This window comes from Symsagittifera roscoffensis, chromosome 1, assembly GCF_963678635.1.
Source record: "Symsagittifera roscoffensis chromosome 1, txSymRosc1.1, whole genome shotgun sequence".
Lineage (NCBI taxonomy): Eukaryota > Metazoa > Xenacoelomorpha > Acoela > Convolutidae > Symsagittifera > Symsagittifera roscoffensis.
In genome coordinates, this window is record NC_087062.1 from 10,469,067 (window position 1) to 10,482,370 (window position 13,304).

The window sequence follows — 13,304 nt, forward strand, 5'->3', positions numbered from 1 at the left end:
AGCATCTGCGTGCATTGATTCTGTGAATTTTTTGATTTTTCCGAAAGAATTTCGGAGTTCGGTGAGCTGGGCATCAACCACATGACGCCAGGTGCTGTTGTCGTTGGTCACCCGCTCATCCAGCTCGCAGACGACTAGGCGGAAAGACTCGGCGGAAAATTGCAATTGCAGCCGCCACGATGGTTTTTTTCTGTTCGCCCTTTCATATGCACGGGCATCAGCGAAGTAATTGTACCAATAGGACAGTTTTCCCACTTCCTGCGCGACGAGACAGATGGCGCCTACGCTGAAGCCATCGACACAATCAGCGAGGTCGTTCACAAAGTCGAGGGTGACTGAAACGATATATATTTTAAACACAACATTACGACATTGAAGCGGGTTTGTCAAATGATTAAGTTTCGAAGAAAATGCATGATATTTTGTTTTAAAAAAAAGGTATTTCAGCACCCGGAATATTCTTGAATTCCACCAGGGAGCCAATTCAAAATAATAGCAAAGCATCAAATAAACAGTACTTACTATGTGATGGTTTAGAAAGTTTTTTGAGGTCCGTTGCCAGTTTCCGGGCCTGCTGCTTGTTCTTGTTGTGATCGATTGATGATTGTTGTGTTGCTGAGAGAGTGGAAGTTGCTGATGATGGAAGTTGATGATGAGAGGCTGCTGCTGCTGTTTCCACCTCGTCAATTTGCCTTTTGCGGCCTGAAACCATAGAAAAATATCAGGGCGGGAAGAAACGGGTTTTTACTGAACTTAAAACCAAAAAAACGTATTAAATCAATTAACATGGGCGATTCAAGAATCACAACAAGCGACGGAGGAAGACGATGCATGTTTATTTGAGCTTACCCTGCAAACGCAATTGGTCGGATGTCTTGCGTTCAGCGGCCAGCTCTCTACGCAAGTCCTCCAACTCCTGTTCTCCAGCTCTACGCAAGTCCTCCAAGTCCTGCAGCTGACTTCGCAGGTCCTCCATTTCTGTCAGTCCATCAGTCTGTACACCCAAGTTTCGGGTCCTGGCTGGCTGTAGGTTCGGTTCGACGATGGAAGTTCGGCTGGAAGTTGCGCGAGGTTCGACTGGAAGTTGCGCGATAAAGCCATTGAAAATCATTCTATGTGGCAAATAAACATCAGGTGAATCGATATAGCCATTGAAAATCATTCTTTCTATGTGGCAAATAAACATCAGGTGAATCGATATAGCCACTGACAATCATTCTATGTGGCAAATAAACATCAGGTGAATCAGTATAGCCACTGGCAATCATTCTATGTGGCAAATAAACATCAGGTGAATCGATATAGCCACTGACAATCATTCTATGTAGCAAATAAACATCAGGTGAATCAGTATAGCCACTGACAATCATTCTATGTGGCAAATAAACATCAGGTGAATCGATATAGCCATTGAAAATCATTCTATGTGGCAAATAAACATCAGGTGAATCGATATAGCCATTGAAAATCATTCTATGTGGCAAATAAACATCAGGTGAATCGATATAGCCATTGAAAATCATTCTATGTGGCAAATAAACATCAGGTGAATCGATATAGCCACTGAAAATCATTCTATGTGGCAAATAAACATCAGGTGAATCGATATAGCCACTGACAATCATTCTATGTGGCAAATAAACATCAGGTGAATCAGTATAGCCACTGACAATCATTCATTGTGGCAAATAAACATCAGGTGAATCGATATAGCCATTGAAAATCATTCTATGTGGCAAATAAACATCAGGTGAATCGATATAGCCATTGAAAATCATTATATGTGGCAAATAAACATCAGGTGAATCGATATAGCCATTGAAAATCATTCTATGTGCCAAATAAACATCAGGTGAATCGATATAGCCATTGAAAATCATTCTTTCTATGTGGCAAATAAACATCAGGTGAATCGATATAGCCACTGACAATCATTCTATGTGGCAAATAAACATCAGGTGAATCAATATAGCCACTGACAATCATTCTATGTGGCAAATAAACATCAGGTGAATCGATATAGCCACTGACAATCATTCTATGTGGCAAATAAACATCAGGTGAATCAGTATAGCCACTGACAATCATTCTATGTGGCAAATAAACATCAGGTGAATCGATATAGCCATTGAAAATCATTCTTTCTATGTGGCAAATAAACATCAGGTGAATCGATATAGCCACTGACAATCATTCTATGTGGCAAATAAACATCAGGTGAATCAATATAGCCACTGACAATCATTCTATGGCAGATGTGTTTGTGTTGCTGTTGTGTTGTGTTGTTGTGTTGTTGAGAGAGTGCGGCCTGAAACCATAGAAAAATATCAGGGCGGGAAGAAACGGGTTTTTACTGAACTTAAAACCAAAAAAACGTATTAAATCAATTAACATGGGCGATTCAAGAATCACAACAAGCGACGGAGGAAGACGATACATGTTTATTTGAGCTTACTCAATTGCAAACGGAGTTCGTCGGATGCCTTCCGTTCAGCGGCCAGTTCTCTACGCAACTCCTCCAGCTGACTTCGCAGATCCTCCACTTCTGTCCGTCCATCAGTCTGAACACCCAAGTTTCGGGTCCTGGCTGACTGTAGGTTGGGTTCGACGATGGAACGGCTAGAAGTTGCGAGGTCTGGTTCGTCTGAAGGTTGCGCGAGGTCTGGCTCGTCTGAAGGTTGCTCGAGGTCTGGTTCATCTGAAGGTTGAACTACGTCATCTAAAAGGCACATGCTTAAAAACTGGTCTACAATATATATAATATATATACAAATCGAGGCTAAAATAATGTATAATGTACTAAAAAAGATTTTGGGAAACATTCGGAAGTGGGTTGTTTTTACTAGATAATTTACTAGATACTTTATCGAGGAAAACGATCATATGTATCGGAGTTCATGTCCAAAAAAAATCAAATTGCACCGGAAAAAAGAAAAAATCAAATTGCACCGGAAAAGAGGGGTCTATACATAAAGTACTTTTCCTGAACTATACATAAATAAAATTTACATACCGGCTTTGAGGACTCGTCCCTTCCAGCATTCTGAGTTTGCCCAGTAGTGAAAGGAGTCGCCTCCTTCCACACTTGCCGCAAACGTCCGCCCATTGAACAGTCTTTGAGTCTGGGGGGCAGTGGTCTGGTCGTTTTGATCTGGGATGTACAGTGTTGCAACATCCACGTAGTTGCTGGTGCCGATGTACGTACTGTCGGACGACCAGTACCACTCCAAGAGGACGGAGATATCGTTTGACTTTCTGCTCGAAGTCGCCTAAACGAACATTAAATTATAAAAGTTTTCACACAACATGATTGCAGGAACCTAATTCCGCATTAATTTTTTTTACAATGAATAATACTTTTCCAATAAAGTACAGCGAGTAACTTACTGATGGTTCAATTAGCAGACAGCAATTCGAAATTTCGAAGGGGGGCTTCTGATTTGCTTTTCGTGTCGGCAGAGAGACGCGCTGACCGGCAGTGACGTAGAATACGCCCGTACTGCTACGGTCCAGCGAGCTCCCGTGGACTAGCTTGATAAGTTCACTCATGAAGACCTGTAAAAGAATTTAATTAAATTACAAAGAACAATGTTATATACGTTTATAAACAGTCTTTGTCGCAGGTACTTAAAAGCCAACACCTCGCCTGTCGTATCTCGGATTTTTCTCGCTAATGTCTGAAATGAATGTCTGATGAATTAGGTTGAGCTAAAATTTACCTTGAAGTTAAAACGCAAGAGGACAATGTAGCAACTGCACAAACCCCGACGTCAAGTGAATCCGTCAGTTCCAAGAATTCCTTTTGACAGCGTTCTAAGATTTGACAGCGTTCTATATCGATGAGTTTGGAAAAGCAAGAGATCCAGATTATGTCGAGAATACACTCAAAATGTCTCACACTCAATGTACACTCAATGTCAATACACTCAATGTCGAGAATACACTCAAAATGTCTCACACTCAATGTACACTCACTGTCAATACACTCAATGTCTCACAGAATACACTCAAAATTAGATGCGAGGAAGTTTGTTTGTCTCCAGATCCAGATTATGTCGAGAATACACTCAAAATGTCTCACACTCAATGTACACTCAATGTCAATACACTCAATGTCGAGAATACACTCAAAATGTCTCACACTCAATGTACACTCAATGTCAATACACTCAATGTCTCACAGAATACACTCAAAATTAGATGCGAGGAAGTTGTGTTCCGTACCCTCATGAAAGTCTGAAATGAAATGAAATGAAATGAACTTAAATCAATTAAATCAGGCGGGAAACAATTTACTATGAACTTAAATTAGGCTGAATTAGTCATTTCACAGGCGGGAAACAATTGAATTGCCTTCTTTCCATAAATACAGTAGGGAAAAAGAAACCCGCGCCTTAACCCCCTAATTGGAAACTTTTTGTTACTAGACTGTACGCATCCACGCTGGGATATAACAAAACAACTTGTTGAATGTAGTCCCTCCATCGAACTTTCAGAAATTCGAACGATTCCGCCGCATTGTTGTGATAAACTTATTAAATAGTTGTCGCGAGAAAGTTGAGCATGACAGGCTCAATTCGAAATTTTGAAAAATTACAAAACACAAATGGCAGATGACCTTTCGGTCCAACTTTTGGCATTTGACTTCGGGTCGCGGACGTACGCCTATAAATGCCTAGCCCAAGGTCTAAGTAAATCTGTCACGGGATTCAGTTCATTCATCCGTCACTACCTCGATCCATGCCTAGCAGCTGATCTGTGTACCCAATTCATGGATGATATAGGAAGTGCGGTGAATAGTTATCAGGAACTAATCCCTACACCAAAGAAAATATTGAATGCATCCGAAAATCAGGTCTAAAACTTTCACCTAAGACATGCGAAATAGGAACAGGTGAATCGGTATGGCCGCTGAAGATTATTCATTGTGGCAAATATAGATCAGGTGAATCGGTATGGCCGCTGAAGATCATTTATTATGGCAAATATACATCAGGTGAATCGGTATGGCCGCTGAAGATCATTCATTGTGGCAAATATACATCAGGCGAATCGGTAATGGCCGCTGAAGATCATTCATTGTGGCAAATATACATCAGGTGGCAAATATACATCAGGTGAATCGGTATGGCCGCTGAAGATCATTCATTGTGGCAAATATACATGAGGTGAATCGGTATGGCCGCTGAAGATCATTCATTGTGGCAAATATACATCAGGTGAATCGGTATGGCCGCTGAAGATCTTTCATTGTGGCAAATATACATCAGGTGAATCGGTATGGCCGCTGAAGATTATTCATTGTGGCAAATATACATCAGGTGAATCGGTATGGCCGCTGAAGATCATTTATTGTGGCAAATATACATCAGGTGAATCGGTATGGCCGCTGAAGATCATTCATTGTGGCAGATATACATCAGGTGAATCGGTATGGCCGCTGAAGATCATTCATTGTGGCAAATATACATCAGGTGAATCGGTATGGCCGCTGAAGATCATTCATTGTGGCAAATATACATCAGGTGAATCGGTATGGCCGCTGAAGATTATTCATTGTGGCAAATATACATCAGGTGAATCGGTATGGCCGCTGAAGATCATTCATTGTGGCAAATATACATCAGGTGAATCGGTATGGCCGCTGATGATCATTAATTGTGTCAAATATACATCAGGTGAATCGGTATGGCCGCTGAAGATCATTCATTGTGGCAAATATTCATCAGGTGAATCGGTATGGCCGCTGAAGATCATTCAATGTGGCAAATATACATCAGGTGAATCGTTATGGCCGCTGAAGATCATTCATTGTGGCAAATATACATCAGGTGAATCGGTATGGCCGCTGAAGATCATTCATTGTGGCAAATATACATCAGGTGAATCGGTATGGCCGCTGAAGATCATTCATTGTGGCAAATATACATCAGGTGAATTGGTATGGCCGCTGAAGATCATTTATTGTGGCAAATATACATCAGGTGAATCGGTATGGCCGCTGAAGATCATTCATTGTGGCAAATATACATCAGGTGAATCGGCATGGCCGCTGAAGATCATTCATTGTGGCAAATATACATCAGCTGAATCGGTATGGCCGCTGAAGATCATTCATTGTGGCAAATATACATCAGGTGAATCGGTATGGCCGCTGAAGATTATTCATTGTGGCAAATATACATCAGGTGAATCGGTATGGCCGCTGAAGATCATTTATTGTGGCAAATATACATCAGGTGAATCGGTATGGCCGCTGAAGATTATTCATTGTGGCAAATATACATCAGGTGAATCGGTATGGCCGCTGAAGATCATTCATTGTGGCAAATATACATCAGGTGAATCGGTATGGCCGCTGATGATCATTAATTGTGTCAAATTTACATCAGGTGAATCGGTATGGCCGCTGAAGATCATTCATTGTGGCAAATATTCATCAGGTGAATCGGTATGGCCGCTGAAGATCATTCATTGTGGCAAATATACATCAGGTGAATCGTTATGGCCGCTGAAGATCATTCATTGTGGCAAATATACATCAGGTGAATCGGTATGGCCGCTGAAGATCATTCATTGTGGCAAATATACATCAGGTGAATCGGTATGGCCGCTGAAGATCATTCATTGTGGCAAATATACATCAGGTGAATCGGTATGGCCGCTGAAGATCATTTATTGTGGCAAATATACATCAGGTGAATCGGTATGGCCGCTGAAGATCATTCATTGTGGCAAATATACATCAGGGGAATCGGCATGGCCGCTGAAGATCATTCATTGTGGCAAATATACATCAGCTGAATCGGTATGGCCGCTGAAGATCATTCATTGTGGCAAATATACATCAGGTGAATCGGTATGGCCGCTGAAGATTATTCATTGTGGCAAATATACATCAGCTGAATCGGTATGGCGGCTGAAGATCATTTATTGTGGCAAATATACATCAGGTGAATCGGTATGGCCGCTGAAGATCATTCATTGTGGCAGATATACATCAGGTGAATCGGTATGGCCGCTGAAGATCATTCATTGTGGCAAATATACATCAGGTGAATCGGTAAGGTCGCTGAAGATCATTCATTGTGGCAGATATACATCAGGTGAATCGGTATGGCCGCTGAAGATTTTTTATTGTGGCAAATATACATCAGGTGAATCGGTATGGCCGCTGAAGGTCATTTATTGTGGCAAATATACATCAGGTGAATCGGTATGGCCGCTGAAGGTCATTTATTGTGGCAAATATACATCAGGTGAATCGGTATGGCCGCTGAAGATCATTCATTGTGGCAGATATACATAAGGTGAATCGGTATGGCCGCTGAAGATCATTCATTGTGGCAAATATACATCAGGTGAATCGGTATGGCCGCTGAAGATCATTCACTGTGGCAAATATACATCAGGTGAATCGGTATGGCCGCTGAAGATCATTCATTGTGGCAGATATACATCAGGTGAATCGGTATGGCCGCTGAAGTACAGCATCGACCTAATTGGCTTCGGTGATCCTAACGTAGACCACACATCGGGAGAAGTTTACTCGGTCTTTTCTTGTGAAGATCCTTTAGTAATTATTATCATAGCATACACCGATTTGCGCATGATAGTTACCTGCCGTTTCAATACAACCGCAGAACTCACGGAAACGATTTCCAACCTGCAGACAAACGCCTACTTCGATCTCGACGACATCAATTGCTCCGTAATTTTCGAACTACCACAGTAGCCCTCTTCACAAATCTTTGCACTACAATCGATGGTCTGGTTCGGACACCACGATACCAATTACTTAACCATCTACGAAGACACCAGCGATTGAAATCACCATGTAATTTGTCAAAACTAACCAGGAAAATTACTCTAGACCACGAAGGGACAATGCTACTATTGCTTCTCGTCCTACAAATAGGCCGTACTTTGGCATCCTACGACGATGTTCTTTCTTCTGGGATAATCTTCCACAAAGAAAGTAAGATCATCCTGGCAGAAAAGTTTGTTAATGTCCAGTTCCTAATTCCTTTACCAAAGTACAATTTCACGATGAAGACAGCAATGAGGAATTACCTCAACAAACTTTCGGAGAAATGGCGAACACCCTCTATAGAGTGCCCTCTAGATTTTTCCACGAACTTCAATTCAACGACAGACCCATTCAACCTTGAGTGGCTCCTGGACATGATCGAGGATAAGGCTGCAGCAGCAAAGCAAGAAGTCCAAGCCATTAGAACTGACACTTCCCGCTTCCTCAACAAAAACCCTCTAGACTCAACACGTACCCGCAGGGGAGCTCCACTAATTGCGGCAGCGGCCATCGCCGGAATTGGTCTGTTTGGCTCTGGTATAATGATGGGCAATTCAGGAGGATGTGGACTTATGGGAATTTTCGGATCGTGCCAGGACCAGGCTCAAGCAAATGCTAAAAACATTGAGACCTTGGAACAATACTCAATGGCATTTACGGATCATGTGTCAGAAATCGAAAAATCGAGCAACGAGAAGTTCTTTGCGATTTCGAATGAGTTGTCTGAAATCAGAGCAATTCAACAACAAACCATCGAAAATCAAAACCGAAATTGGAAAATACTCGAAGAACAATTTGCTACAATTCAAGGCAATTTCCATATCTTGCTGGACTGCACACAAACATTGTTCTCGAACCAACAGATAAGTTTGAACTTCGACACAGCAGCATCACTACTAAACATTGTCTACGCTGATATAACAAGCTACAAAGCCGCACTTTATGCCTTTAAGACAAATGTCTTAGACTCGATACCAACTCTGCTGGACCAACGACTACCGATGTCTCTGGTACCGCGAGAATCCCTGTTGGCGATCATAGACGCAGTATACAAAAGCCAAAAGGAGGAGAACCACTGATTGACACTTGCGATACCGCCAAGCGATATCCACTCATACTATGACGGGAAACTGCTTCGCGATGTCACACCAATTGAGGAAGGACTTCTGCTCAACTTGGCAATACCGTACGCATCGAGTCAAACAGCCTTCCAGATCTACCGGGCCCATGTGATACCTATGCCACAACGTGACCCAACCGAAGCCATCAAATGGGTTACTGAAGGATCATATCTGGCAATCTCAGAGGACCCTATGGAAACAACAGTTCTGACAGAAGACCAGTACGACAATTGTTTGGGAAGCTCAACATACCGGATCTGCCATCAAACAATGGAGACACATCTTGGCCAGTCGTCATGCCTAGCCACACTATATTTCCACTCAATCATGACGGCATTGCAAGTGTGCGAAACGGAAAAGATACTTCTCCCTACGCCGGAGAAAGCTACGAATTAGGGCTACGGGATTTGGCTCGTCACATCAGCCAGTGCGTCATTTTCCCTACGAGAGTACAGCCTTGAAGATCTGAACACCCCCAAACGGTAAGATCATGCAGTCTGTAATATTTGTCTGATAACATCAGACTGTGGGACTCAGTTGATCAGCAAATACATAAAAATCAGGCCGGATCTCGCTAGCTGTGACAAAATTCCAGCAAAACCGATTGCCGTGAACTTGCCGGACCCCTTGTCGCATCTTCTTTCGGAATTGCCAGACTTAACAGAACTCCCTAACAGACTTAACAGAAGTATTATGAATTAAAAACAGATGCCGGAGTTAAGTTACTGCGGGAAGTAAAAGCGAAACTGATAGACAGCCCTCACCTGACAAAAGCAGACCAGCTAAATGACATCGCAAAGCCGATCGCCCATCACATGAGATTGCTGAAACCCACCCTAGTGGATAAAATGGAACGGTATGTGCCACTAAAAATCTCTCTGACGTTAACACTGACAGTCTTCATTGGAAACCTGCTTTTACACGCGTTAGCCATATACCTCTACCACCGATTTGCCATCTTCAGAAGATTGAATCCGAAGTTTCTGAAAGGGCAGGATGGAACCATTGCACTTCGACCGGTGCTCTCAGTAGCAGCATCTGACAGGAAGGCCTTCCAAAAGGAGGGGTCCAAGCTTCGTGAGAAATACATGGTACTGACACAAGCAGAAATGAATGCCTATCAAACGCCAGCCAACCGATCAAGACTAACTTCAGCCTGCTCCTCAGTGGGGAACATCAGCAGAACACAAGAATCACAGGTTGTCTTGAACGAAACGAGCTTTAACGAAAGAGGAGGAGAGGAGAGCTTAAGCCAAATCTGACCAGTTACTGATATTCGTTGAACTCACATTCATAAATCACCCATAAGACTGACTACGTGGCTTCCATTAACTGTTATTTGAAAGTATAATATTGCTACTCAAAGATTTAAATCCCAAAATTCTGTGTAACTGAACCATTAGGGACAACCACTTGCGTATATTTGAGTTCCACTTTAATCTAGTTGCGAATATCGCCTATTTACTCTAGTTACATCTAAACTAAAAATTATAAAGTGCTCGTGCAACTCTCACTTGACATCCAAATGCAGTAAATTAACCAAAATGCTCATTTAAGTTATTGATTCATTTATCCATCGATCTGTGCCTTCCTCCATAATTAGCCGCCAGGGAAGAATCAACAAGTGTGTAAGTGTAACATAGTGCAACTCGTCTATGTTAGTCATTCTTAACTAATAACCAGTGCTACTCGCCTACATTAGTCATTCTTAGCTAATTACCATAATTGGAGCATATTAAATATTCAATTGCTATTCCAAATGTCAATGTGAAAGTGTTAAATTATATTTGTTTAATGTAAACAATAAACTGATGATAAGTTCAGTAATACTGAGAGAGCCATTATAATCAGGAGCTCGCCAAAAAGAGACAATTCAATTAGTAGTTTAATTGAACAGGAAGCCAGTTCCTTAGAAGGTTGAAACTGACATCACAAAGCGCATCCCTGAGTTGAAGATTCACTAGTCTAGACCGCACATCCAGCATAGATACTTCATCACTCTAGAATAGAAAACATAGTCATTCCTCAATCAACAACCAAACGACAATAGCCAGTAACGGTATATAACAATTCACCTTTGCTGAGGTGGAAACTTTTGCGACATTCTTACGAGCATCGCTCGCGATCATAAAAACAATCCAGACAACCAGTAAGGATACTCTAAATTGCAAACTTTTGAAAATAGCCCAACCCACACTGCACTTTTGATCTGTATTCTAGATTTGTTGACTAATTTTATTACTCATATTATTTAGTTTAACCTTGCGAAACAATGGTTGATTTCCAAGACATCGAACGTAATATCACCATCGAACGCACCGTTTGAAACAAAAAATAAGTTTTAGATTAATTATTAACAATATTCTCATCGTCTGTTAAAAAGTGCAAGCCAACAAAAAATTTTAATACAATGAAACTGCTACGACTAATAAATTCTCATAAGTATCCAGTGAATTAGATTATTTGTCTTGCTCGCAATCACTACGCAATCCCTGTAAGAGTTCATAAATGATTTTCCTCCAAAGTATGTCTGATATTCTTCAGCTTTGCAAATGATCTTTTACATGCAGACTACATGCAACAAATGAAGAAACAATTCGAGTTCAGCTTGGAAACTTGCCAGTAAATCATTGTAATTCAAGCCAGGATTCTTCTTTTGCCAGGATAAAAACTCTTTTGCTCATAAGCGTTTTTTCGCTCCTGACTGTGTTTGAAATTCCAATAAAAAACCGGCAGCTCAAGGTTGATTTTCGTATATGTACGAGTTATGGATAAATTCTGTCCAATTGAATTGTCTCAATTCATCTGATAAACATATTTCAGTCTCGCTCAAGTAGAATGTTTTGCATTCGTTATCTTGACTAGACACCAAGACATAAAAGCCGCCATGCAAAGTTGATGGAATTTGAAAATGTCTTCTCAAATATGAAGTTGTTTCTATCAAACCAGGACCAGTTGTGCTGTTAGATGCATGCTTCATCGAAGCAAATAACTTGTAAATTCTTTCTTCATGTAAGTTTCGCTTTTTCAAAATTTCATTTATTGCATGAATGGTTTCCGGTTTTAGGCCGACGAAGAAAAGTTGGTTTAAATGCTTCAAGCGACTAATTAAGACATAAAGCTGTGATATCAGCCACAGAGCAAACTCGGTGTCATTAGCCGAAATAGCAGACGCCAGCTACGTAAACGTATTACCCATTAGTTTATGAATAGTTAATGCGACATATTTAGCTAACGGAAACTGAGTTCTTCGTAAAGAGTTGCCTTTATAACTGTGAATGTAATCAGGCGTTTTTGTGTCGCGGTTACTTTTTTTCCAATTAAGGTATCCACTATTTCTGATCACCTTCTCATTGACAGCGTCAAGTGTTTCAGCTACATATACTGAAACTGCATCTGACGTCAGGCTTTCAAAGTCAACAATACAAAGTTAGCCTTGCTGCAGACCTTCTAAGTTCCTCGTTGCTCGAAACAGCTCTGGTGTAAAACAAAATCTTCTCGTGTTCTGTTGATTCGCCGTTCAAAAACTTTGACGCCTGAAATAAGCATTATTCTGTAATGATTATTTTTATTGTTTCTACAATGGATGTAATATTTTATGGTTTTTTGTCTCAGTCTGTTTGGTTGTTTCTATTACTAAATTTTACCTGGACCAAAACACATACTATGTTATAAACAACATTTTAAATTAACTTAAATAATATATAGATTTTCTAAACTGAGAAAATACTTGATGCAGTTGACCAGTTGTGGCTTCCTTTGTTCGATATTTGATCGCATGGTTTATTCAGCTTGGTTTCCTGGCCAAACCTAACATACATCTCCCGGAAATGATTGTGGAGAGCTCCTCTCTCTGCTTTCCTTTCATCGAAAACTTTCATGATCATAGAGTTGCTCAAGTCCGTCCAATTATCAACAAAATTAGTTGTTTGAACTTTTTTCTATGATCTTAGGAAAATCATCAGGGTGTTTTGGCCGCTTTTCAAGTAATGTCAGACAACCTTTGTCCTATTGGATCCACCATTCTAACAAAATGTAGAAAATGAAAATCGAATGTGAAAAGGAAACTATAGGCTTCAAAAATATTACATCCAGATATATTCGGGAGTTGACAGCAATCACTGTTGGCTATGATCATTTGCCCTCCAAATGACTCTTCGTTTCCCTTTATATTCCACAATATAATATCCATCGCCACAAACAGCTCAGCTTGAGTTAGACTGATTTCTTTAATGATCAATACCTGTAAAAACTGTAACAGCGTTCTTCTTTTGTAGTCGTAATTGAGTTTGTAAGAGCTTCATTTGCTAATGACTCGGCATCGGTATTTCTGGCGACAATTTTGAAAAATCGATGTATATGCTCACCTCTTA

General features: G+C 40.8%; 1 protein-coding gene across 1 annotated transcript in view; it reads left to right on the top strand.

The window, feature by feature from the left end:
- The first annotated feature begins 3,609 nt into the window (after nucleotides 1-3,609).
- LOC134857222 (asparaginyl-tRNA synthetase-like) overlaps nucleotides 3,610-13,304 on the top strand; it is a 50,067-nt gene continuing 40,372 nt past the window's right edge. The window contains exon 1 of the mRNA XM_063873596.1: nucleotides 3,610-4,541. The gene's annotated coding sequence lies outside the window, so the exon portion shown is untranslated. The remainder of the gene's footprint in view (nucleotides 4,542-13,304) is intronic.